At 43.0% G+C, this 27353-nt stretch overlaps 1 protein-coding gene across 5 annotated transcripts in view; it reads right to left on the minus strand.

Annotated features, from left to right (window-relative positions):
* The window catches only part of Filip1 (filamin A interacting protein 1), a 155809-nt gene that overhangs the window by 93905 nt on the left and 34551 nt on the right, over positions 1-27353 (minus strand). The gene's annotated exons all lie outside the window — the stretch shown is intronic.

Consider the following 27353-nt stretch of genomic DNA (forward strand, 5'->3'; position numbering starts at 1 on the left):
TCATCAACAAAAACTTTTCTGCCCATGTTTGGTTCTTTCCTATGCTCACTAACTTCTCAAAGCATCTGATCCTTGTCTCTTTCTGTTTTTTGTTGTTGTTGTTGTGGTGGTGGTGGTGGTGGTAGTTGTGGTTTTTAATCTCTCTCTCTCTCTCTCTCTCTCTCTCTCTGTCTCTCCATAGTTTCAAGAGCCTACCTGGTACATAAGACAGGAAATCACAGTATCATATGGATGCATACATTTGTATTTTTAAGATACTTCAGGGAACTATAAGAAAACAGCCTAGCACATAGGAAAAGGTAAGCCCACCACCATACAGCCCTCATTCTTTCAGATAGAGCCTGCCGGGTTGGCTCCTCTGTGCATCTCGACTGCCCCCTTAAATCTCATTATAAATATCCCAGACCATGAAATGCCTGGACACCACAGAGAGTTCCATCCTATCAGCCTCGTGCATCAGAAGCGTCCCTGGGTTTAGCCTAAGGGTTAGAATTTTATCTCAGGTTCACCCTAAATAATACCCCCTTTTCCTTTTTCCTTCACACTCCGTGCCACAAAGCCTGTAAAGTGAATTTTTCACCCTTCCTTGTCCACATTCTTTAAACCTTGGAAATGACCAGATTTTTACATTTTTTAATGTTTTCCTTCTGCTGGGCCAGACCTTGCCTGACAAGTTGAATATTCTATTTCATAGTCTCATGGAGCGGTGGAATTCGGGGAAGAGGGTTCTCTCAGGGCCCCTGCAGCCATGTTGTAATCAAAGGGCCAAAGAAAACACCAAATGTGGCAAAATAGACAAATAGTATTCTACCCTAGCCTAAAACTGTACTGAAATGTTTCATTAAGTTCTGTCTAATACGTCTCAAGAATGATAGCAACAGACCTATACAAGTTTTCTGGGTGGGGGCAGGGGAGGCGGGAAGGCTAAAAACTAACAAAAGCCTGAGTCAGAAAGGTGCCGTAGAGTGAACTGGCATATGGAAGTGGGTGAACGCACACCGTGAGTTGTACTGAGTGATAATGCAGGTGACCTTTCTCAGATATTTTAATTAAAGTCCCCAAACTGATTTATTCTTCAGCATAGTGTCTTCTGTGCTACCCTCTGCCCTCCTTTCTACCAGCATTGCACAGTATCCAAGATCCTCCATCAGAAAAACTGGACTTCCAGTCTGGTCTCCCATACGTTTCCTATGCTTATCCATTTGTACATAGATTTGTATCTATCTATAAGTCACGTCAGGTACATTTTAGTTGTTCACGGGGCTAGAGGGAGGCTCGGCAGTTAAGAACATGGGCCACTCTCCACAGGACCAGACATTGATTGCCAGCACTCACAAGGCCGCTCCCATCTGTAACTCCAGCTCCAGGGAAATCTGACGCCCTCTTCTGGCTTCTAAGGGTACCGCACACACAGAGTACACAGACAACTATGCAGGCAAAATACCCATACACACAAATTAACTTTTAAGCATTTAAAAGTATGCTTGCTAATGAATTCTTTCATAAAATAATTTAGTCGAACAGCAGGAGAAAGAAACAAATAAAGGAGAGTATGAGGAGGAATATGTGCAACATAAAATACATACTTTTAAAAAAAGTTTAAAAATTAGACAGGTATATAAGAAATTACTGATTTGCAATATTATTTTTAAGTAAAAGTTGGAAAATGAAAAAAGACTACTTTAAGCTTATATTTTAAATTATTTTATTGATATGTGTATGTGTGTATACACATATGTGTAATGCATGTACATACATGTGTAAGGCTGCACTAGTGCTATAGTGAGGGTGTGGAAGTGCGGACAACTTTGAGAGTTCCAGGGAATATAAGTTGGGTCATCAGGCTGAGTGTCAAGTATCTTTGCCCAGTGAACAATTTCACAGGCTTTACTTGTACTTTTTAAATCCCATCTGACTTCAGCAACAAGCAACACTTCCCCCTCATTAATTGTGTGTGTGTGTGTCTGTGTGTGTGTTGTATATACTTATTCATGTGGGGGGCTGTGGTAGATAACAAGCATGTGTGCATGCGTGTGGAGGTCAGATGTCAACATCACGTGTCTTCTTCATTCTCCACCTGACTTTTTGAGCTAGATTCTCTTACCGTAACTCTGTGATTCAGCTATATCGGGTGACCAGTGAGCTTCATGGATCTGTCTGTCTGCATGCACCCTCAGCCCCCAGTTTGAGGTTTACAGTTTTAGGGCTACAGACGTACGCACCGTTGTGCTGGGGAACTAAACTCCCATGGCATGGTCCTCCCATGGCCAAGCTTATGCTGTGGGCACTGCGTATATAATGCCATTATCCCAGCAATCCTGTACACTTGCTCTGCATATTACTCAGAAAACATCTAAACTTGAGGATTAATAAGATTTCTTCATATCACCAAAATACCTATTTGTAGACGTTGCCCTTTAAATTTAAAACGCCTCAGATAATACAGTACAAGGTTATGGAACTTGTGGCTTCCAATAGTTGGAAATCTAATTAGAACCAAGAATGTTCAGACCAGCAATTGCCAAAAGCAATTAATAATATTTGGAGAATTTCCTATCATGAGAAGGGTAAAATCTCATTAAACTTAACACAATCATTCTCTGAGAACCATGGAGCATTAAATACTCACACTTGTTTCCAGTCTCACCAGCAACACTAAAATAACAATAAGGAAAAGAGGGAAGACAGTGAAGAACGTAAAATAACTATAAAATAACTGCCGATGAGAGAAGCCAATGATCTCAGAGAACAGAGGGTAGGTACACTCACGGGTACGGATTTGGACACCAAAATCCTGGGAGCACAGGAAGCCAGCAAGATGCAAATGGTTCTCCTTCCCCCAGTCCCTCTGAAGCTAGCAGGAGGAGCTCCCTTGAGTAAGAAGGTAACCAAGATGCCCCAGATCTCAGGGTACAAGTGGCCACGGCAACAGACAAGGCAGACTCTCCAACGGGAAGCTGGAGCTTTAAGCGCTATATTCCACAGCATGTCAACAGCGGTCAGCGTCCTTCTCGATACCGCCAGTCATTGCGGCTAGCCGGCTGCCTCGTCTTTGTGCCGCCCTTTCCTTAGTCACAGACTGTTCAGTTGGATTGTTGAAGAGTTTCTGGTGCTAGTCTTATGGATCCATACAAATAGTTTCTGGTTTGCATCCTTAAACCAACTTATACATTAGGCCCCTCTCCCTCTCCCTCTTTAACACCTAGGACACTGAGGCAGGTTGCGGGTAAATGTAGACATTGGGACCCAAGTCTCCTCAGGTGTCTATTTCCTATGCACAAATGTGACACCTGCAGCCTGGCTATCACATTTTGCCTTTTAGTCATTTACAGCGATTTAGGAGGTTGCTTTCTCTTCCTTAACATAAACAATGTTATTGTTGATATATAAAAGAGAAAAGCACTCATCCATTAATTATAGACTGCTACGCACAATAACGATGACAAAATGACATCTCTGACATGTTTCGCGTATATTTCCAACATCAACTATTGGTCCTTAAATGCATTTTAAAATGTTTTTATTACATATGTATGAATGCCTTCGTGGGTTCTTTGTTTGTTTGTTTGTTTGTTTGAAACAGGCCCTCACCAAGCCCATCTGGCTGGCTTAGAGTTCACTATGTATATAGTCCAGCAGAGCTTCAAACACCACACAATCCTCCTGGTGTCACTTCTTGAGTGCTAGGATTATAATCATGCACAGTATGCCAGCTTATGATGTCACATTATTGCAAATCTGGTCACTGTTACATTAGGTATAGTATTTAATCAAAGGGCAAGGCTCTCAAATGTATATGATTATGATCCCTTTAGTTTTCTGGTGACTTTTATTTGTCCTACTTGAAAAAAAATGAAGATAGGCAAAATGAGGTGTGGTTCTTTGCACATATAATATGCTCAGTAGCTGAGAAAGCCTTCTCTAGACTTCAGAGCAAGCTGGATTCTCCAGGTGCAAAGTCTGAACAGCAGCTTTTATCTCTAAGTCAGAAACACCGACACAAAGGGATTCACAGCCATCCTCCCAAGGGCTGAATATAACTGCAGGATATACTTGCCCCCACAGACCAACATAAACCCCCACAATCTGAGACACGTTCTCTAATTTTAACTCATGTGATAATTTTGTTCTTTTGTTTGTTTGTTTTTCGAGACAGGGCTTCTCTGTGTAGCCCTGGCTGTCCTGGACTCACTTTGTAGCCCTGGCTGTCCTGGACTCACTTTGTAGACCAGGCTGGCCTCGAACTCCCATCAATCCACCTGCCTCTGCCTTCCGAGTGCTGGGATTAAAGGCTTGCACCACCACACTCAGCAATAATTTTGTTCTTATAAGACCATATTCTCTTCCGGCTCTTCTCCCAGACTGCCTTTGTATTCCAGAGTGCATGAGTTCCTCCCAACCCTGGGCTTTCTGAGGTTAAAGATGGCAGACAGACAACAACAAAGATGCGAGGAAGACCTTCCTCAATCACTCTCTACAGTGACTCAGCTGGAGTGGTTGGTCAGTGAACCTCAGGGATCAGCCTGTCTCTGCCCACCTCCTTCCCTCCCCTCCCCCCCCCCTCCCCCACCCCACCCTACCCCACCCCACAGGGATGGCAGGCTCATTCTGCCAAGCCTGGACTTTAATATGTGTGCTGCGGGAGGCTGAGCTCAGGTTCTCTTGCTCGCACAACAAGGGCTTTGCTGAGTGAACTCTCTCTCCAGACCCCTGCGTGAGACTTTCCTTTTCAATGAACCCAAAGAGCAACTTTGTCCTCAGAGTCCAAACATTTAGCTTTTTAAATTGTAAAAATCACTGGCCCGCCAAAGACATAAATGTTCTGACAACTGAACATGACTTGGACGAATCTTTCAGTTAGCAAAAGGAAGGGGGGAAAAAATCTAATTTCTAGATGAGCTAATTATTTTATTAAAATAACTGCAAATGTTCACATTATAAAAATGTTTCTCTTATATGGAAAACATTCTTAAATAATTTTATTATATTTTCGAGAAACATGAGGCAAATCCCATCTGATAGCTAGCAATAGCCTTGCTGAGTGAAAGGAACGATGATGTCATTGTTTCACGCTGACAGGGAGAAAAATGGAAAACTGTACTGACTGCCCCATGTGTGTGCTGACAAGGATTCCATGTGTTCTAACTGCCTGCCACACAGCAGGTGCATTCACTGTCCTTAAAGGTGTCTCGTCTTTCAAATCCTTAGATTCTTTCTTAAGATGAAAGGGTAACTTCAAATCATTTGTAATTGAAGGAGTAGGGTATGTCTATTTTAAACTCTCAGGCTCTGTTTTTGTCTAATTGTCCTCCAATTGTCCTTATTATAGAATAAATAAAGCCTGAGTTATCCAAGTTTAAACCCAAACAGAGCTTACTTACAAACCAAGGAAAGAGAAAAGTTAAAAAAAAAAAAAAAATCACTCCCGTTAACATGTGTGCTGCGAGGTTAACCATCACCACATCATTGTTTGTGATATCGACAATGTTTACCACTCTGGCCCTAGAACAAAGCGATTGGCTTCTGCATCAATCAACCAATCATCATAAACTTATTTGGTAGGAGAAGGCAAATGCTGGTCAGAAAGTTGGAGAATTCTGTCATAAACTAATCGAGGTGCTTAAGGGGTTAATGTGTTTAAAATACCACGTCACAAGACAGAAATTTCAGATCCAGCATGTGTCATGTGCCCAGGGACTATGTCTATGCCACACATTTGCAACAGTTTTGTCAAAGACATTGTGGCCCTTGGATACCACTCTTCCCGGCCTTGCAGCCACCCCACCTCAGCTCACCAACCAGCCCCGCAACCTGATGCATCGATAGCCTTGGAGCTTCTGTTCCTAACCGCCCTAAACCCTCTTTGCCATTAACTGTGCAGCCACGAGGGCACTGGTCACCTCTCCAAGCCACTATTTCCTTGTCTGTAAAATGGGGATAAGAAAGTCCAGACACACCCACTGGGTGGTGTGAAGCCACAAGCTTGTTGTATGCGAAGGCCCTTCCCAACAGATTAGCTGTTGAGGTTTCAGGTACCTCTGATGCTGCCTTATAATTAAGGACTAGGCCCTGAGCCACTGTACATTCTGCGAGCATCTAGGCCTGGGGTTGGCAAGCTGTGTGTGTCGACAGTAAATAGTTTACACGTCGCGGGGCTTCTGGTCTGTATGGCTTCTGGTACTTGTACTCGGCGCTGCTACACGCGGAGAGGCGATCACAGACAGCACAGATGATCAGAGGTGGCCCTGTGTGACCTTTGCCCTTTGGTCTGCGAGCCCTGATCTAAGCTGTGACAAACTTGATTGATGTGTGCACTGAAGCTGGAGCAGTGCAGCTTCCACCTGTCCCCATTCTGTCCCCAGGGTGAGGTCACCTGAAAATAAGAACGGAAATGAGAGAAAAGAAGGGCAGCGACAACGTTCTCTGCCCCTCCCGCCTCCTCTTTCAGAGACACTGCTGAAGGCATGAACATAAAAGGAAAGGAATTCCCCATGAAGTTTTATGGCTAAAACTCAAGAGGATTCCCACTGGCACTAGCCAGTATCCTGAGATAGGCAAATGTATAATCTGGATTTAGCAGCGTGTGCCTCTAGCGCTACTAGGTTCTTGGGAGAGACAGAAGTGGCCGAGTGCCCAGTAAAGCTGGGCAGAAGAATGGTGAGGCAGCTCAGGGGCTAACACATGAGTCTTCAGTGCAGGGGACTTTCAAGGTAGACCAGCAAAATCGGGTTGGACTCGGAAGGTGCAGGGCGTCTGTGGCCCTGGTGTAAATTAGGACAGAGTTCCAGAGATGTTCTAGAGAGGCAGAAGTATTTCAGCAGAGTAGTGGGGTCATTTTATCAGGAGTCAAACTGGGCAACGACAGCAGCAAACACAGGTATAGTGGGGTTCACCACTGTGTGAGCCGAGCAGCCATACAGGTCACCTGCTTCCTCAGTGCTTTCTTGGAACTGGTAATTACTCATTCCCTTTGGTTTTCTTCTCTCTCTCTCTCTCTCTCTCTCTCTCTCTCTCTCTCTCTCTCTCTCTCTCTCTCACTTTGTTTTCATTTTTTGGTCTGTATCACATGGCCTCATAGTCATACAGCCAAAGACCTCTGAACTCCTGATCCTCTTCACACAAGGCCCAAGACTGCAAGTCTATACTACTTGCCAGCTTGACATTCTTAATTATCCTTGGACACCTACCCCCCCCCATTTTCATTTTCCACCAGGCCTTTTAATTATATGGTCAGTCCTGACAGTGGACAGGAGTCACTCTACCCCAGACAAAAGCCAGACCCGCCCCCAGCCCCGGCTACTTCCAGTGGAGCTCTCTTCCTTACCACCAGTGTGCAGGGCTCGGTTACACCACAAAATCTGAAGGGGAGTTTGAGCAAGGAGACAGGAAGACCAAAATAGAATTCTAATTGCACCTAGGACTAAGTTGAGCTGACAGTAGTGAACTTAGCCAGGAAATATTCAAATTAGCTTCTCTGCCTAAGGAGACATTTGAGGAAGGGAGTCCAAAAGAGCTAAAGAGCAAAGTCATGAAGAAAGCAAGTGGGCCCAAACAATGGATCAGTGGACAAAGGTGATTCCCGGGACCTGATGATCTGAGCTCTCTATCTCTGGAACCCAAGGGAGAAGAAGAGAACTGACTCCTCACCGTTGTCATCTGATTCCTACACATGTGCTATGGTGTGTGTATGTGTACATACATACACATATACAGTCATACACATCATGCACACACACACATCATGTGTACACATATCACACATAATAACATTGATAATAATTATAATTTAAAAAAAAAACAAAGAAAGAATCAAGTTGTAGAATTGTGCTCCAAGCATTTGGGGGGAGGGGTTAACTTTGAAATATAAAACTGGCTGTGGCTTTGCAAACTGAAGGATGTTGAGAGCACGAATGTAAAGTCTTTCTTTAAATACTGTCGTGCTCAGGAAGGCTGGGGCAGAACTGTTCCAGCTTCAAGGCTGGAGGAGTTGTGCACACAGACTGCCGTCTTTAGTAAACTCATTATAAACAAATGCAAGAGGAGCTCGCACCTCAATGCCTCTCCTGCAACCACTCACCTAACAGAAATTTAAGTCTATTCTTGTTTTTAAGTAAAGGAAGTTTGGGGAACACTTTAGTACTTGTCTCTCTTATACCCAGGGATTTAGCACATTTGACACAGAATCACTCCTGACAAAATAAGAAATCAGAAATATGCAAAGACAGAAAGCTGCAGATCAGGGCAAAAGTCAAGCTTTGGAAAATGACATCCGTGCTTTGTTGCTGTTGCTTGGTTTTTAAGCAGGGTCCCACATACCCAGGCTGATCTTGAACTCAGTATGTGGCTTTTGCATTGGCAAGCACTGTGTCGGTGTATGTAGCTGCTACAGCCTATCCCAGGACACTTTGGTGTGTCGGTGTCCAGCTGATCCCTGGGGCGGGAGTAAGCTCCGTCTAGCTGAAGCAAAGGAAGACAGGTGCCTGAGGAAGAGCTATGAAGGGAATGTCCAACTGGAGAGAACAAGCCCAGAGGAATCACAAACTGTGACAGAAGCACAGGGGTTTAACAAGTTGCACATTGTAAGACCACACTTTGAGTTTGCGTTTCAGGCTTTCCATGGTCCTGCCACCCTGTTATGTCAAGGGAAAAAAATAGCTTTGTTAGGAGCCATGGTAACTAAATACTGGGATGGAGGGCAGAGGAAGGTCAAGGAATGTTCTATAGTTACACATCAAGAAAGTACAAAACACAGGTTATTTTTAAATTTGGCTTCATGCCAGCAGTTTTAATGTCTAAATATTAAGATGTACATAAATAGTGAGAGGTCTGTTTCTCATGTAGCCATGAGAAAAAATACTTTCCCAGTAACTCAATACTACCTTATTTTCATCAGCTGCCATTCAAGCCAACAAAAATGCCCAAAGTGAGTGTTTTCCAAATTTGTCACCAGGGAGGGCATCCTTCCTTTCTTGCCTCACTTTCTGCCACCTCTGCTTTTGGTCCACAGGCGTGACTCACCAGCCACAGGGTGCAAAGGGGGCTGCTCGTCTAGGACTGCAGAGCTGTTTGCCTTCAGGACCCACTTTCTCTCCCTTAGTGGCACTTGTGGCCACCGATGAAGATTTACCTGACAGCCGTCAACCAGAACGAAGGTGTGGCATGCTTGCACACAGAGTCTCTCCCACCACACAGCCAACCATCCTAGGCAGACAAATCAGCCTACAGGTTGGGGCTCATAGGCCAACTGAGGTAATGACCAAAACACCTCTTTGTCCTTTCTGGTGCTACAGGAATGTGTCCAAAGATTGACAGGAATATGTACAAGAAAACATAGATAAAACAAGCCCCCCCCCCCCAATCAAGACCTGAGAAGAGGAATTCTCCATGAAAAAAAAAAAAAAACCTCTTAAATTATTCTAAATGAAAGATTGCAACAAACAGGAACCGTGTAGAAAAGAGAGATTTGAAATACTATAGATAGACTTTTGTTTGAGCTAAAGTCCTAGCCAGGACTAAGAATCTGGATTTTCCATTTATTGACAGACTTTACCTAAAATATAAATGCATTACACATTGTGCTTAGTAGCGTGTTTAGTCTTGCCCATGTACTCACACTGCTCCTCTTTAGTTCTGTATGTCTTTATATGTGAAAACACCAAAACCCTATGCATGCATGTATTGCTAAAAAAGGGAAAACTTAGAAGAGCTCTTTTTGCCACTTTAAAACTCATTACTCAAAACCAAGTTTAAGGACGGAATGGAGGGCAGTCGCACAGATACCATCCATCACATGTGTGAACAAACCTCAGAGCCCTCTTTCTCTGTTGACTGGGTGATCTGAGAGTGCCAGGAACTTGGTAGCAAAAAATAAGCACGGGTTGTTACTGTCATCAGGGGCTTCCCAGTCTAGTGAAACTGCTTCAGATGAGAAGGAAAGTCATGGGCTGAGCTGGAAAAACAGGAGATTTTCTGCCTCTGCTAGCTCATTGGCTAAATGAGTTATTTCAAGGTCAACTCTTATTTTAGTTCATTATTAAGAAGGGAGTTTATATTACTACTGCAAGCCAGTTCGTAAAAAAAAAATTACAGAGAGCCTCCCCTGTACTGAGTACTATAATTTCCCCTCAGGGATTAATTTTTAATGTAATCAATTAAAAGTTGAAAATGTACTCGGTGCTCTAGCCATTGGTTGGTCAAGAAACAAACTAGAATCCTAACGCAGTGGCAACTCCGAAGACCCTGAAGAAAGCTGTGTCCACTTGTCCTCAGATGAAGAGTCTCTTTCACTTCCATCTCGGAACATGAGTGAATGTGTGAATTATTGTTGGGGCTTAATTAGTAAAGACACGATTGCTAGGCATGGTGGCCCACACCTGCAAGGCCAGTACTCCGCAGGCTGAGGCAGGAGGATCACAAGTCTCCAGACAGCTTAGGCTACATAATGCATTCTAAGCTAGCCTGAGCTACCTAGTGATACCCTAATTTAATTTTTTTCAAGTAAATCATGTCTGATTCAACACAAATTCCATAGTTTTTACCCCTTAGTTTTACAGAATAAGAATTAAAACTAGATCTTTGAATTATAGTAACCTAGGTATAAGATTTTAACCTCTCATGTGCCACTTCCACTTAGAACTAGGGACTTCTAGGTTTTACTCAAATACCCTCCTAGGACATTTCTAGAACTCTCCAGGATGAAAATGAAAATCTGTGTTCCTAATGCTGTCCTAACACCTAGAGAGACATGTTTTCATTTCCTGGTCTATGTTTCTACCACAGGGCCTTCTTATCATTGAGGTGGCTAAGATTCTATCAATGGAACCAGGCAGTAGTGGCACACACCTGTAGTCCCAGCATTTGGGAGAGGAAACAGGCAGGTCTCTGAGAGCTCAAAGCCATCCTGCTCTACAGAGTGAGTTCCAGAACATCCTGGCCTACACAGAGAAACCTTTTCTTAAAAAACAAAACAAAACAAGATACTTCCAGGAGTATCAAGGAACAGCAAAGCTCAGAAGCCTCAGGGTTTAATGCCAATGCACCAAACTTCCTGTATGCCAAGAGCAATGGTAGAGCCAGAATCTCACCACTCAGGTTCATGGAAACCATAATAATTAGAGTCGACACAGTTTGCCCTAGAGTCTCAGAGATGGGAACAGAGGCCACTTCTTAAGCTTCTTAGGGAGACATGAAATCCAGCTGTAGAAAGTGCCTCTTTTTTTTTTTTTTTCACACATTGGACTCTATTTAGTGGCACTGTAAAGGATTGCTCATGGACATTATGAAACAGAGACATTTCCTGTCCCTAAGCTACCGTTTAGGGATGACACAGAGGATCTTCTTAACACATTATGAGATGTCATTTTGTGCTGATGACTTGTGAGAAATTTGGTGAAGCTTAACTGGACACATACTTCATGTATAGGTTAGGAAGGAATAAGACAAAGAAAGGAAAGGAGAGGAGAATGGAGGGAGGGAGGGAGGGAGGGAGGGAGAGAGGGAGGGAAAGAGAAAGACTAGCACCCCCTCAACCACTCAACATTGACTGGCAGCATTTGTGGATCCGCATGGTGTAAAAACTCCATCACAGCCCATTCCTAGCTACCATCGTGCAGAGATGGGACAGATAAACCCACTAAGCCTGAGGCTGTGGCCCGCTGCCTATAGCCCTCCACTGAGCAAAGGCTCAGTGGCTCTCACCCTCAACTCCCTGTGCTTCCTTCTCTCTGTAAAGCCCAAGTCCTAATGCAGAGGTGTTCCCACATCACTAAGTAAGGCCTTAGGAAGGCAGCAGCACTAAAAAGACGGACAAAGCTTGGCGCGCTGCTTCCCGCTTCCTTCACTTTACCCTCCAGCTGGGATAAGCAAAGCTCAACCCGGCCAGCCAAGCATCCAAATATAATCCAAAGTATTAGAGTTATTTAAAGTCATATTTCTGCTCCAAAACAATAGAGAAGCACAGAGAGGGAGGGCAGATCAGAAGGCGATCACTGTTCTTTTAAAAGTATGTGACAATAAGCTGAGAAGAAAAAGGTTTGATTGTGCATGGACAAACTCAAAACAAATGGCCTCTGTGAAGAAAACAAGCTGGAATTTGGGTTGAAGTCAAAGTTTTGTTCGTGTTTTCTTTCTTTTATTAGAAATAAAGCTCAGATACTGGCTTGCTCGTCTTCCTCACACCCTGCATTTCAGCAACCCTCTTGGCCAGAGACTCCTCATGTGAGAGCCTGGGCCTGTGATATTTCTGTAACAGTTACTGGTATGTTGGTGTCATCAGGGATCGCTCTGTGCTCACTATGAGGTAACGGCCTCAAGTACAGTCCAAAGAGATGATGTCAAAGATATGGTGGCCTTGAAACTTCCAGCACATCTAGCAGAGCTGCCTGAGTTCACTGGCTGGGGTTCTTCTTGACTTGTGAAGAACACATTTGAGCTGGCATGGCAGCGGGGGGTAGGGTGTCACTGTTGTTAAGACCAGGAATTAGTCATCAGTAATGTTGGCTGAGGGACCACACAAGCATTCCAAAGAAATTAATTGCTAACTGAACATCTCAAAGAAATTAACTGCTTGTTTCTTCCCTCGATTTCTACACAAAACCACGGATTTGTCTTTTTTTTCCATGGGGCTAACCAATGAGATCTGTGAACAAATTTACTGAAAGCAAAGATTTAGAGAGGTGTCCCTCCGCATCACAACTGCCTTAACCATGTGTGTTGTAACAATTCCTGTACTGTTAGGCTCTGTGAGTGTGACACAGTGACGACTGAAAGACAGCCAGTATTACTGTCAAGAAACACAGAATATTCATTTTCAGCTAAGTTTAGTCGTGTGCCTTGTAGGGGATCTTTCTGCGCAGGAGATAGTTGTCAAAGATGGTTAGTGCTTCATCAGAGTGTATGGACAACCACGAAGTTAAAAGAACATAGTGCTGTGACTGCATCCCCCAGCCAGCGGTGCTGTGGACTCAGCATGTGCCCTGTGTAGTTTGCAACACACCTACTCACTAGCAACGCAGCAGTGTCTTCAGCTGTGGGTTTTGCTTTTACCCTCTTTGTCCTCCATTATTCTACAGCACAGTGATTCGAAAGCGTAAGATAAATTTAGGCGAAGTGTAAAAATGGAAACAGAAATTATACTAATTTTGTGTGACAGCTTTGCAGCACTTACTAGTTCTTTCACACAACAAGATCAGAAAATGCTTGCAGGCAAAAGCTGTCTGAGACACTTTTGTGATGACTGCACAGTTAGCACGGGACTTAGAACGCAGAAGTGCTGTGTCTTTGTGTACTTGAATTAGGTGAGGGAAAACAGAAGTCAGGGTATGGAAAGGCACAGCAAACATAGTCACACACACCCTTGCAAATTACTCAGACTCCTACAAAAGTGTCTCTTTTCCAAGATTAAATAATAACTGAGTGTGAAAATGTGATACAGTCTCTCAAAAGTCCTTAGAATCATAGGGCTCCTATGAGAATGAGAAGCTATGGAATTTTCATTAAGATGAAGGAAAAAAGGAGAAAGGCCATGGTAAATGGTGGGTAATTGCACTTACCCAGCCACTATGGAAGCCTGGCTGTTGGAGTTCAAACCCTAGAACCAACACAGAGGTGGAAAGAGAGAACCAGCTCCAAAGAGTTGCCCTCTGAACCTTCACACACACGCTATGACACAGCCACCTGCTGCAACACAAACACACACACACACACACACACAGAGAGAGAGAGAGAGAGAGAGAGAGAGAGAGAGAGAGAGAGAGAGAAATTATAGAAAAATCAAGAAAACCAAAAGGTGATGGGAAGGTTAATAACAAACCAGACAAATTCTGAATGACTTCACTGGGAAAGCTGAAGCTGACCCACCTTAGGTTGTGAGCAGGCAGCTGACCAACCCGAGGGGCCACTCTTACTTTCTAGTGAAAGCCTCCAGCCCTCTGAGTTCTCCCCCAAAGCATGGGTACTGGGGGGCCTATGTGATAATGATCTTTGCAGTCTGTGGAAAAGGGAAAACCTGAGATACTAAATACTCTGAGAAAAGACTAAATGGACAATAAGCAAATGTGACCAGGACAGGAGTAGGCAAATCCACGCTCTCTGTCTCTGAAAAGTACAAACCACTGCAGGGGATTCAACACCCCCATGCAGGCAAAACACCAACACGTGTAAAGTAAAAATAAATACATATTTTTTAAAGGCATGGTGGTGCACACCTGTAATCCCAGTACTCTGAGAGGCAGAGGCAGGTGAGCCTCTGTGAGTTCGAGGCCAGCCTGGTCTACAAAACAAGTCCAGAATGGGCAGGGCTACACAGAGGGACCCTGTCTCGAAAACAAACAAAAAGTACAGAACAACAGTTATGATATGTGACTATGAGGAGTTCTGAGAGTAAGAAGAGAACAGGCACTGGACAGTGAAAAGCAAGCCATCTTTTTCTTTTTTTTTAAGGGAGGAGTTTTTACTGCATTTATTGATTGATGTGAGAGTGCGCATGTGCACATGTGTAGGCAGGCATGTGTGTGTGTATACGGGAACATGGGGAGGTCAGAGAACAGGTTTGGAAGTTGTTTCTTTCCTTTTACCATGTGGGTTCCATGGTAATTCAGGTCACCTGTGTGGCAAGTGCCACCAGCTCCAAAGTAAGTTACTCTTGACATATGGAATAAATGGAATATATTCGAACTTCGGGAAGAGTCAAGAATCTTGGGCTTGAAGGATTTAAGCATCCCACACTGCATATGTGTGATGCCCTGTGTTCAATCCCTAGAACCCCACTTTAAAACACTCAGTTACAGACTTCTAGTAAAGAAAATAATTCTATCAGCTAGACATTTCAACAGTGTGGTGTATTCTTCCCAATATCGAAATAGAAATTAAGCCACTACCAAGAAACATCTCCCCAAAGTACTTTAAGTGGGCGGGTGGTGTTGTTCTCAGGGGACACAGGTTATTATATGAAAATAACAGTGCCAGGTGCAGGGTACCACCCTCTGATTCATGTTCAGGGAAATCACAGGGGCCACAAAATGATGCAAGCTGCAGCCCCTGCTCCTGGTTGCCCAGCAGAATTAGATGGTAGCGCCCTTTGGACGAGCCCACACAATTGTGTTGCAGGACATTGAGAAGTCAGGCTAGAACTAGCCTGGAAACTTTCTCCCTGACAGCTAGATCTGTCGTGCTAGAAGGTTCTGTGAAAGGCTGCCGGGGGGGGGGGGGGGCAGAAAGGCTATCCTCAGCCTTACCCGCCCGGGAATGCTGTGAGCTACAATCCATCTATTGCATTGACTCTTATGGTGGGTCACTGGCCACTTTCTGGTTGGACTTGAGGTCTCCTCCTTGGAAGGGAATTCATGCCTGGTTCTGTAAACCCAACCAAAAGCTCATGACTCGGGAGCTCAGAGACCCCAGCAGGGAAGCTTTTATTCTTGATTTGCTAAACGCACATAATATCAAACTGTTTCCTGACTATTTACATATTGCCTATAGGTTAGTGCTGCTCTGGGCCTTAGAGAAGCCTCTTTTTGCAGTGAGCAATGGTCACTTCAGAGACTCACAACCAAGAACAAGTGACTGTTAAATGCCCAGCCCTAAATAGGACATCTATGTCCACCCTGCACCCCTACCCCCACCCCCAACTCCAATGCTTTGGGAATATTGGGGAAGAAGGGGCAGAAAGAATGTAAGAGCTAAAAAACGGTGAGGAGTGTTTTGGAGAGCTGTTCTCTGCACTCTGATCACACAGCAGCAATAGTTACCTGCACGAGACTGGGCCCATCATGGATAGCAATGGTGGAAGAACTCATGAGGTCCCTACCCTTCCCTGAGGAGTGACAGGCAAGCTAATGTTTCCTGGGTGGGGTCATATTCCTTGTGGTGCATTCCCAGGGAAACTGTCCTTCCTCATAATCCCCCATGCATATTCATGCATGCAGTCCGAGTTAATGCAGTGAGGTGGGGTGCACATGCACACACACCAGAGTTGGGGAGACACCAGCACAGCCTTTGGCCTTGGCTGTGGCAGTGGTGGCCATGAAAATGGTGAGCATGGAGGCTGGTTTCTGTGGTTCATCTGATAGTTGACTGCTTCCAGCAGTTACACTTGGAGATCAAGAGGCAATAGAAAGCACATACAGCGTTTGTCCTGTGCCACCTCTCAGACTACACAGCCTACCTGGTGAGGCAGCTGCAGCCTGGAATAACTATTGTCCCTTTCCATGGCCTGGGCCAACCGCCTCTTCCTGAGTCACAGTTTTAATGTCATCTTCTAGGCCAGTTGATGGGAATGGCTGGTGGGATTGGAATGACCTTCCAGTTTTCTACCAGAAGGGAATTAATGAAAAGTCATCAGTATCTCTCACACTTCTACCTGTGACGGGAGGTTAAGGGTAAAAGGTCTGACATCCCTGACAAAAGGGATGTCTTGACATCCCTAATGTTGCCAACACAGAAGCAGCTAGACTGAAAAGGGATCCTGCAACATGGGTTTTGTAAATACCTTCACTTCTCCAGTAGCTATTACTGTAAAAGTATACATAAGTATTTACATATTTATGAATCATGAACCCTTACGATGATTTATTTCATCAGCATTATCCAAAAAGCAAACTTTGTTTGAAAGGTCTTTTGTGTAGCTCTGTCAAACAGGTGACACATTTTATAGTTCAGCTTTTTCTTTTTCACTTTTTAAAAAAGTTTTATTTATTATGCATACAGTGTTCTGCCTGCAGGCCAGAAGAGGGCACCAGATCTCATTAAAGATGGTTATGAGCCACCATGTGGTTGGTGGGAATTGAACTCAGGACCATTGGAAGAGCAGCCAGTGCTCTTAACCTCTGAGCCATCTCTCCTGCCCCAAGTTCAGCTTTTTCAACAGTGCTTTTAAATGTGATTCTAGTTCCCCATTATTCCAACCCCCTTTTTTTCCTGCAAGGCAAAACTTTATATCCTTATTTCTGTCTGAAATTATTCTATACTTATGCCTCAGTGCTGGCAATCAAACAAGAAAAGTGTGCTAACTGGCTACGCCACTGGAGGGCCCCACTGCTGGGCATATTTACTATTTTGTAGGAAATGAGAATTGTGTTATATACCTAAGATACCTATGAGCTAGTTCATAGAGAGGAGAAGCTTAAAAAAAAAAAAAAGCATCTGGCCTTATTTTAAGATGCAGGTAGGACCAGGGAGTTAGTGCAGTAATAGAGCACTGGCTTAGCATAATTAGGGTCCTGCATTTGATTCCTAGGACTGCAGAGAGAGAAAACAAAAACTGAGATAGTTGGCTAAAACTAATTGGGGAGGAGATTATATTGCTTTGTCCAGCTGATTTCTAGACTCCCTAGCACACCTGGGCTGCTGAGAAAAGGCTGCACTCTCTGTTTCTAGAGGGCATCTGAACTGGGGACTTTCAGACTAGAAGACCTGCCTTGCAGGTGCCCTCTAGAAACACTTGCGGTGAGGTCCTGCTTTGGTCGGTGATGGTGGGCTGATAGAGTTCCCTGCTGATCATGTATCTGCTCTGGACCCGCTTTCTGCACCTTCTGTTTTGTCTCACCATTAGTGAAGCACCAGAACATCTCAACACCATGAGACTCATCAGTGGCAGGCTCATTACAGCCAATAGGATGGCAGAGCCTGCCTCCTTAGCTTTATATACTGAATACAGGAATCTGAACAAGCAGACGCTGGGGCCTGTGGTGCCTGAGGACAGATTAGAGGGAGAGTGGTTTTGCTTGTAGCTCCAGGCAAAAAACACACTTTGGTCAGCTTCTAGCTCTGCTCTCCAGTAACCAGGAAGACAGGCCAAGTCAAGGTTTCTGATTTGGGCAAGCCCCTTCTCTGAGAAATAAACATCACACTGTCTATTGCAGAAGGCTATAGTGAGGTAGTGAGCATTAGAAACCAAACCACTGTACACACTGAGACTTAATCTTGTCTTTGCCTCAGATCCAGCCTAGCTTCTTCCATTCTGATCATTTGTGCAAGTTTGTGAGACTTAAAACATGAAACGAAAATTCCAATTATTCACTTTAAAATATACTTTCCAGGGACTGGCGGGGGCAGGAGAGTCACATGGAGCTCTCAGGGAGGGAGAAATAGAATAGATTTCATGGGTGGACTAGAGCCAGGGGGAAGGAGAGTTGGAACAGAAGGATACTGTGGGAAGGGAGAGGGAGATGTGATTGTGGGAGGGAGGGAAGGAGGGGAGAGACAGCCAGAACTGAAGGGCATTTGAGGGGTGGTGTGGAAACCTAGTGCAGTGAAACTTGCTATAATATACAAAGGTGGTCCTAGTGAACCATGCAAATAAGGAAGAAGATGTCACCCCAACTGGCCATCTCTTGTCACAAACAGAGCTTCCAGTGCCAGGACTGGGTTTCATACACTTGAGTTGTTGGCTGAAAGGGTCCAGTGAAAATCCCCAAACAACCTAGGCTGTTGCCAAGACAATAGGTTGTTTTCCATAAACTGACAGCAAGTCCCATAGCTGAAGGCAACTCACCCACACAGTTCATTCAACATGGAGAGGTCGAGCTGGTGCCTACATGGAACATTCGCCCTCTTGTTCTAGTGTCTTGGCATGGAAAGCTACTCTGTAGGCTACCAAAAAGAACAATATAAACACCAACCCAACCACAAAACCTTAGGTCTACAATTTGTTCTGCCTGCAAAATATGCTAGAGCAATAGCGGCACAGACCTTGTGGGTGTAACCAACCAAAACCCTAATTTGACTTAAGGCCCACTTCATGAGCTGGAACCCTTACCTGATACTGCTCGGGTGACCAAGAACCAGAGACTAGATAACCCAGAGACCAAGGGTAAAACCAAAAACTACTGGCCTAAAATAAATAAATAAATAACACACTTTCTATTGATTTTCTTGGAGAGGTAATGGATTTTATTTTCTGTATATACTCCCCAAAAAATTATTGAGGGTTTTTGTTGTTGTGGTGGTGGTGGTGGTGGTGGTTGTGGCTGTTGTTGTTTTAAGAAAAAAAAAAAGATATGAAAAAATAAAGAAAAAAGAAAAATGATATGAAAGTCTAAGGGGGACTTCTTGGGGAGACAAAAGGGTTTGGTAGGAGGGAACATGAAAGGGTTATGGGCTGGGGAAACCTAATCAATGTAAATTTTTATATGCATGAAATTGTAAAATAATAAATTAACGAAAAAGAAGAAAACAATAAATCCTAATTAAAAACGGAAGGCACATTAGAAATCTTTTCTATTGTAGTCAAGAGACCAGTTCACAAATATTTTATTCCTAACACTTAACATGGTGCTTGGCACACTCTATCTGCTAGCCGAACAGAACTGCTGGGCTCCTGAGCCCCACACATTTGCAAATTCTATTCCACCACATACTAAGACTCTTCTTATCACCCTACAGTTAACGAATGATGTATTTTTCACCCGTCATTCTGTTCAAAACATCTGCTTTCTTCACTTATTCCTTTGAATCACTCTGTATTTTGTATCTACCAACAACAAGAAACAAATCTGATGCCGGCAAGTCCATGAGATCATTGCTTCACTGACTTCTACAAATTGGAACCATCTCAAATATTACAGCGCATTTGTTGTAATGGTCAGTGGGTGATCATACGACAATGTAATTTAAGTACTCACTTCTAAATGTGTAAAACTTAGACTTCAAACCACAACACAAGACTTAAACTAAGAGATGTATATTCATAATTAAGCATTTTTTTTTTTTTAAATCACAAGACTTTCAATTTCTAAAGTGACTGACGCAGCTGGATTCTTAAGAGACTAAGTCTGCCGTTTGTTCCATTCAAATACTTCTCTTCACAGTTAGGGCGTCTCTGCTAACCACGACGAGAGGTAATGTCTGCAGCTCCCGTCATTATGAAATATGACAACCTTTTATATTAAACGAAGCAAAGCCCAAATTCTCCACAGTGGTCTGACTGTGCTTCTTATGAACTGAATGCTGCGGATGTAACCGCTGCCCGGCTGAAGAAAGTCTCCCTCTTGCATGCCTAGTCCGGAATGCCAAGGACCTAACCTGAATTGCAGCCATTCACAGAGACAGCGCTGTCTTTAAGGGCAAGGCCCTGGTAGTTCGCGATGTGCCTCGGTGGTTTCAAACCCACGATGGCTTCTTCAGCGGCAAACATTTCATTTACCTGGGCTCCCACCCCTTGCCTTTTACTTGGACAGAGCTGGCAGCTCAGTAAGTCAGAACTGCCAACTCTTGCCTGGTTTCTTCCCAAACCATCAATGCCTCTGGCAATAGAAGGAGACCAAACCTTGCTTTGCCCCATGTCACCCTCGAAGATGATGAATCTTTCATTGCGCCGTGGCCAAGGATGACGTTCCCCAGCAAATGTAAACCCAGTGGCAGCTTCCCGCCAGCTGTAGCTTGGAGAGTCACATTTACACCCAGTGTGGCACATTTCCTCCACTGGCTACTTAAGCCAGTAGCTTCTAAACGTCTGATGCCAAGAGCCTGTCCAGTCAGTAAAAAAAAAACAAAAACAAAAATAAAAACAAAAAAACCCCGCCTTTTCTCTTTGGTTTTCCAGCACTCGCTCTTCCTTTCCGTGTCAGCACTGGTACCATATCAATAAAGTCATCACGCCTCAGGGAGGAAGAGACAGCTTGCCTCCCAAAGAGCAGCATGTTTTTCTAAGGAGATGTTCAGTCATAACCAAAGAAGAAATCATAAAAACCTAGGTGGTGTGAACAAGCCAATAAACGTGAGTGGTTCTAAGAGCTGTGTATACTTCGAGCTAAAAGGAAGCCAGACAGGAGTTGAGATTAAGAACATAACTGCATGTGTTTAAGTCTTCTTTTAAAGAGGTTTTTTTTGGTTTTGTTTTTGTTTTTTTTTTTTTCAGTAGGGTGATGGTGGCATGTGCCTTTAATCCCAGCACTTGGGAGGCAGAGGCAGAGGCAGAGGCAGAGGTAGGCAGATCTTGATGCCAGCTTGGTCTACAGACTGATTCCAGGGAGCCAGGGCTACACATAGAGAAATCCTGTCTCGAAAAACAAACAAACAAACAAAAAAAGAGTTGCTTTTTGTTTATTTAAGAAACTGTTCACTTTAAGAAACACTAGTAATAAAATGTTTATTTTCTTGATTCTTAACCAGCAGAAAATATTTTCAATGAACACAGTATCTCACCATCTATAAAAACTAATTTTTAAAGATAATTAGCTGGGGTCAGAGGCAGGCAGATTACTGTGAGTTTGAGGCCAACCTGGTCTACAAAGCAAGTCTAGGACACCCAAGGCTACACAGAGAAACCCTGCCTCGAAAAACAAAACAAAAAAAAAATAGTTCTAATTATGATTAGTTACTAGTTATAACTAATTATTATTATTAGCTAATAATTCTAATAGGAAAACTATTTTTTCTCACCTCAGAATTTTAGATAAAGTCAAAGTCACCTAAACTGCATAGGAGGACCTGGTCTCTAATGGCTGACCACTGGTGAGGAGAGACAGCACTATCCACCAGTGTACTTATACAGATGAGATTTACTTCCAAGCTGAGATGGTTTTAAATGCTACTGGACATGATGAAAGACAGCAGCTAATTGTCCAAGCAAGAATGAAGACTGGCTTTCGAAGATGAGTGGTGAGGACAAGAAGAGCTACGGTTCTGTTCTGTCTCTATCTCAGGTACCAGTTTGATCTGGGAAACTAAACAGGCATTTCCTCTTCAGCTCAGCATCTCCAGGGCTGACCCTCACCAGAAAGCCCGACTGGGGCACCATCTGAAAAGACAGCCCTTAAACCTATAAATACATCAGACCTCCTCTCCTATTCTTTGAAGACTAAGCCCTTGAAAAAACAAACCAAGTGTCAATAGGAGAAAAATGGAACTCCCTCAGGACTTCAGGACTCCTCAGGGCATTTTTCAAACAGAAGTGAACAGAGGGGTGATGGCAAACCATTGCTGCAGAGAGCCATTCTCTGCAGTGAGAGAAAACACCTGTGCGATTTTACTTCGAAGACAACAGGCCGGGCACTGAGTCACTTTGCAATATCTATTGTAACTCAACGTTCAGAGAACTTAAATTTCCGTTAACCTGGATGGTGAGTGTGCAGTCTGGAGTTTATCTCCTCCCAGCTTTGGTCAGCTGCTTTCATCAGCTGTTAAGTCCTGTTCATCCTCAGAGCCCTTCCCCAAACCACCCCAACCACCTCTACTAACTGATCAGTTTCTGCCTGCTATCCATTCTTTTACCATGAGGCCAATTATGGGTTTGTACAGTATAAATGAGAAAATAAATAGAGCCCTTTAAACTAAACGCTGGGAGCCACCAAGATGCCTTTGCATGTAAGGGCACTCGTCACCAAGCCTGACAACCTACTTTGATTCCAGGATCCACATGGTAGAAAGAGAGAACCAACTCCTGAAAGTTGTCCCTGACCCTCACATGGGCCCCTACCACAATACATAAACAGATACAAATTAATAATTTAAATAAATGCTGGGTCTGGGGTACAGCTCAGGATAGCACGAGTACAAGGCTCTGGGTTCTTTTCCTAGAGGATGGAAAGGTTAACAATGTTACAGTGTGTGGTTAGCCTACAAATGACCCTGGGTTCAATTCCCAGCATAAGAGTACACTGATCAACTAAGTATCTATGTAAGCCTGGATAAATATAGTTGATTAAACTCAAAGTGGGTAGGATAGGGTGCCAACAAAATTCTAAAAACAGTAATTATTTTGCTGTGGTAGAAATTCTGAGACTTACTCCCAGGTTTAACTTAAATGCTAAAGTCATTAGCATTTAGGGCTCCCTATAAATATCAGTGGAATATAGAATTTCCTTCACAATGGCATGATAACAAGTTAGAAACTGTTACTTCAAGTTAAAATATATACATTTCTGTGAATTAAAAAAAATAGCGTCCAACCCAATTTGGTCCAGGTTTTCAGTCCAACACAGGACTCTAATTAAGCCTGGAATTTCTCAACATTTAGAAACTGGACCACAAATGCTATTCCTAGCTTGTGTAACCATTTCCCCAATTTTATTTTGGCCCCTACAAAGGTATTATTTGTCCCAAATCAGCTGGAAAACCTAAGAGAATGATGCCCCACTTCCTTTAAGAGGAGTCGAATAGGTTTTTGGTTGCTTTCTTGGGCTACAAAGGGTTATTTTTAATGGGAGTTGGTTATAAGTTATTATTGGTCTTATTTAGAGAGAAAATAAGATTGGACTCAGGGATGTCTTTCTTTTCCTTTATCTTCCATTCTTAGGTTTGGAGAGAGTGGTTGAAAAGAAAGAAGGGGGAATATAGAAATATATAGGGAATATAGAACAAAAAGTAGATTAGTGAATCTACTCCTCAAATTAATGCCTTAATTGTCACTCACAGTGTTATTTTTAATCCACTGGTATGGAGTTTTGTATATAGGTGTAAAATAAGTTTAATTTTAGATACAATGGTATAGAATTCAAATGTAAGATTATTCTTCACACACATTATATATATTTCTACTCTAATGTGAGGTATTGTAGCCATATAACTCAATTATAATACAAGGTTTGCTTCCAATACTTTAAAAGTGCTATTGCAGGCTGTTTAAGATAAATAAGTTATACAAGTTAATGATTAGTTGATCAAATCATGGTCATGTCGATTACTAGTCTATTTTTATCACAAGAATATACATACACCTTAGGCGCAACAGATAGATATGATTCTATAGAAAAATAAGGGAAAATAGTTAGATAAAGTCTTCAAAAAACCTCAGAGACATACAGAATACGGCATTTTAAAATGTTTTCATTATTTTAAAGATTCATTGACAATGAGACAGGTTAACTCCTGGCAACACTCAGCCTACCTCAAACAAGATGATAAGCATCAAAGAATCTCCTTATAGAGATGGCTTCAAATGTGACAAACAAGCCACTGGGCAAAATGTTCTCGTTTCTGCCACAGACAGAATTCTGCTTAGAAAAGGGCAACCTTGGACGAAGGCAGAGTCGATGGCCAAACTCTGCCAAGACAGAGTAAGCAAGTCCTCAAAAGTTCCTGCCTCAAAAATATGTCTGTCAGAGATATTGGGCCAGTAGACTGAAGATGACACTCCAACATTTTAGAGAGTTTTGGGTGACTGCTCAAGAAGCAAACTGTTTCTGTCATCTTCTCATTTGGGAAGCTGCTAAACTGTACCCCCTGTATACTCAGGTAATTAATTTTATTCCTTCTCAAGTCTTTGATGGGGTTGAAGACCAGATAGTTTAGCTTTAGGGGTTAAGATGGTCTTAAGTGAAATTGATGATGACAAGATGTGATAGATATTGATTTACATTCAGAAATTTAGATGCACCAAGATAGGAAAGATGTTTTCTTCAAGGCTGCCAAATATAAATAGCCAAAATACTAAGAATGTAACATTTAAGCCAGGCATGGTGACACATGCCTTTAACCCCAACACTCAAGAGGCAGAGGCAGGTGGATTACTGTGAGTTCAAGGCCAGCCTGGTCTACAAAGTGAGCCTAGGACAGCCAAGTCTACACAGAGAAACCCTGTCTCAAAACAAAACAAACAAGCAAAAAGAATGTAACATTTATATAATTTCTGATTGTTTCATGGTTCTTCCTGCTGTAGGTAGTTTATTGTATATATGTGTAATAATATAAATGTATATGTAAAAAAATAAAATATTTAATAATAAAAAATATAATTCATTCTGCATTAAAAAAAAAAAACAGAAAAAAAAAAAAAAACCGAAAACAGACTTCACAGGGTGTAGAACCACAGGCCTTTAATCCCAGTACTTGGGAACAGAGATGCATGGCTGTCTGTGAATTCAAGCCCAGCCTGGTCTACATAGAGACTTTAAGAACATTTAGTTATTCCTTCTACTTTTTTTTTCTTTGATGAACTAATTTACACTCATCTTTTTCTTAACATAAGTCAGACACTGAAAAACCCCAAAAGGAAGAGACATTGGTTTGAGGGGGAAGGAGAGTATTTGCACATTACCTCAAAACGCCCCCAAATATGCAACTTCTTCACAGGACAGCTCAGACTCCTCAGTGAACAGAAACAGCACCTGGGAGGTGGGCACATCAGAAAAAGCCACCCGGCCTTTCCAGCGTGGAAAGAACAGTGTGGTCAAAGACTGAGCCTGGAGACACCAATAGACTGTGATGAGATTGTAGAGGGGACAATGCCAAGCTGAAATGACAGCCAGCTCTCTCGGTGTTTGTATAGTCCCACATTCATCTGAGGAGGTGAAAGAAACCCTTCCAAGCTGGATCCCAGACAGAAGGGAGCTCAGTTAACACGCCCCTCTCTGCCAAGGACAGAAGGCTCTTCTTTGCCTATAAATCAAACGGCTGTCAGGCCCACTGATGACATCAAACCTTGATGAGTTAAAAAAAAAAAAAATCAAATTCTAGAAGGTTTTGTCTTGTTTGTTTCATAGTAGGAAATGTATTCAAAGCTCATCTTACAGCAATGTCTAAAAATGAGTGCTATTTTTGAAGAAAAATAACTAAAGAAAAATGTTATGTAATTGATAATGAACTTAGGGCAATCAAATTGCTTCACAATTTACAAAGCACCTCTGCCTCCATTTTTGACAAATTTGCCTTTCAAATCATATCAACTATCAGTTATTGAGATGCCACAAAGGTGAAGACAGTACTGTCAGGATTGGTTACAACAGAGGTCTGTTCTAAGAACTATACAGTTGGGTGACTCCTCATTGTCCTAACAGCACGTACAGTGGGCTTATCTGAAGCTGGCCTCTTGATTCAGACACAGAAAACAAGACATACAGAGGATTGCTGCCATAAAAGATATAGCAACTTAAACATATCTCTCTCTCTCTCTCTCTCTTTCTCTCTCTCTCATCTTCATCATCATCATCATGCATGGACCATCATTGTAATGTGATTCACAGTTGCCTAAGATATGATGGAGCACGTGACTCCAGTGCAAAACCGTAAAATAAGTCTGACTCTTAAGAAATGTCACAATCCTATTTCTCAACTGGACCCTAAACTTAGCCACTGCTTTTCTGCCTCAGCATCCTTTTTTCACTCCACTTCCCTCACCTGACACCTTCCACCATCATCACTTTCTTCATCTTTAGAAATTTTACTCACCTTCCCACAACTTGTTCAAATACTTTCTCTCCCTCTTTCCCTACTATTCCCTAGCTGTGCTGTGCTGTGCTGTGCTGTGTTGTGTTGTGTTGCATAGCATCACACATTGCATTGCATTGTATTGAATTGCATCACAGCACATTGTGTTTTTGCAGTGTTGGAGATGACATCCTGGGCCTTGTCCGTGAACAAATGCCACTGATGTACCCACTGACCCTTTCTAAAGAGCTCTCCCCACATACTACTCACCCTGCGCTTCTCACCTAGAGACATTTTCCTTTCCAATTCCTGCCTTTGATGTCTAGAGACTTTTGACTTTAACAAAGAAAACAATGCTTGTGATGCTCACTATTAATTGTAACAGGACAGAATCAAAAAGCCTCTAGGCATGCGTACGGGGTGGCTGTCTTCATTACATTAATTGATGTGGGACTGCCGACCTTAACTGTGAGTGGAACCATTCTCTAGGCTGGCATCCTGGACTGCGTAAACAGAGAAAAAGAACTAAATGGCAGCTTTCATTCTTCCTCTCTGTTTCCTGATTGCGTATTCGATGTGACCAGGTGTTTCAACCGCCTGCTGCCTGGACGTCCTAGCATGGTACACTGATCCTTCCTCCCTTAAGTTGTCTTTGTCACAGTGTTTCATTACAGAAACAAGAAAACAAAGCACAAAAGTCCTATTGGCATATATCAATAAAAACCAGAGACCTTGGGGCTGGAGAGCTGGCTCAGAGCTTAAGAGCACTTGTTCTTACAAAGGACCTGGGTTTGATTCCCTAGTACCCACATGGAGGCTCACTGCTTCCTTAGGCACCATGCATGCATGTGGAACACAGACATAATGCAGGCAAAGCACTCATACACACAAATTAAAATAAATCTAAGAAAGAAAGAAAACCCAGAGATGTTGCTAAGCTCTACAATACACAACCCATCACAACAAGAAATTATCCAGGCCAGAGTGTGTGTGTGTGTGTGTGTGTGTGTGTGTGTGTGTGTGTGTGTATGTGTGGTGTGTGCCTCTGTGTCTATGTGTGTGTGTGCCTGTGGTGTGTATGTGTGTGTGTGTGCCTGTGTGTGTATGTGTGTGTGCCTGTGGTGTGTGTGTGTGTGTGTGTGCCTGTGTGTGTATGTGTATGTGGTGGTGGTGGTGTTTGTGTATATACATGTATGTATGTACATATGTATGTATGTGGTATGGTATGCCTATGTATATGTATGTATGTGTGTGGTGTGTGATGTGTATAC

Source organism: Acomys russatus, chromosome 32 (genome assembly GCF_903995435.1).
Source record: "Acomys russatus chromosome 32, mAcoRus1.1, whole genome shotgun sequence".
Lineage (NCBI taxonomy): Eukaryota > Metazoa > Chordata > Mammalia > Rodentia > Muridae > Acomys > Acomys russatus.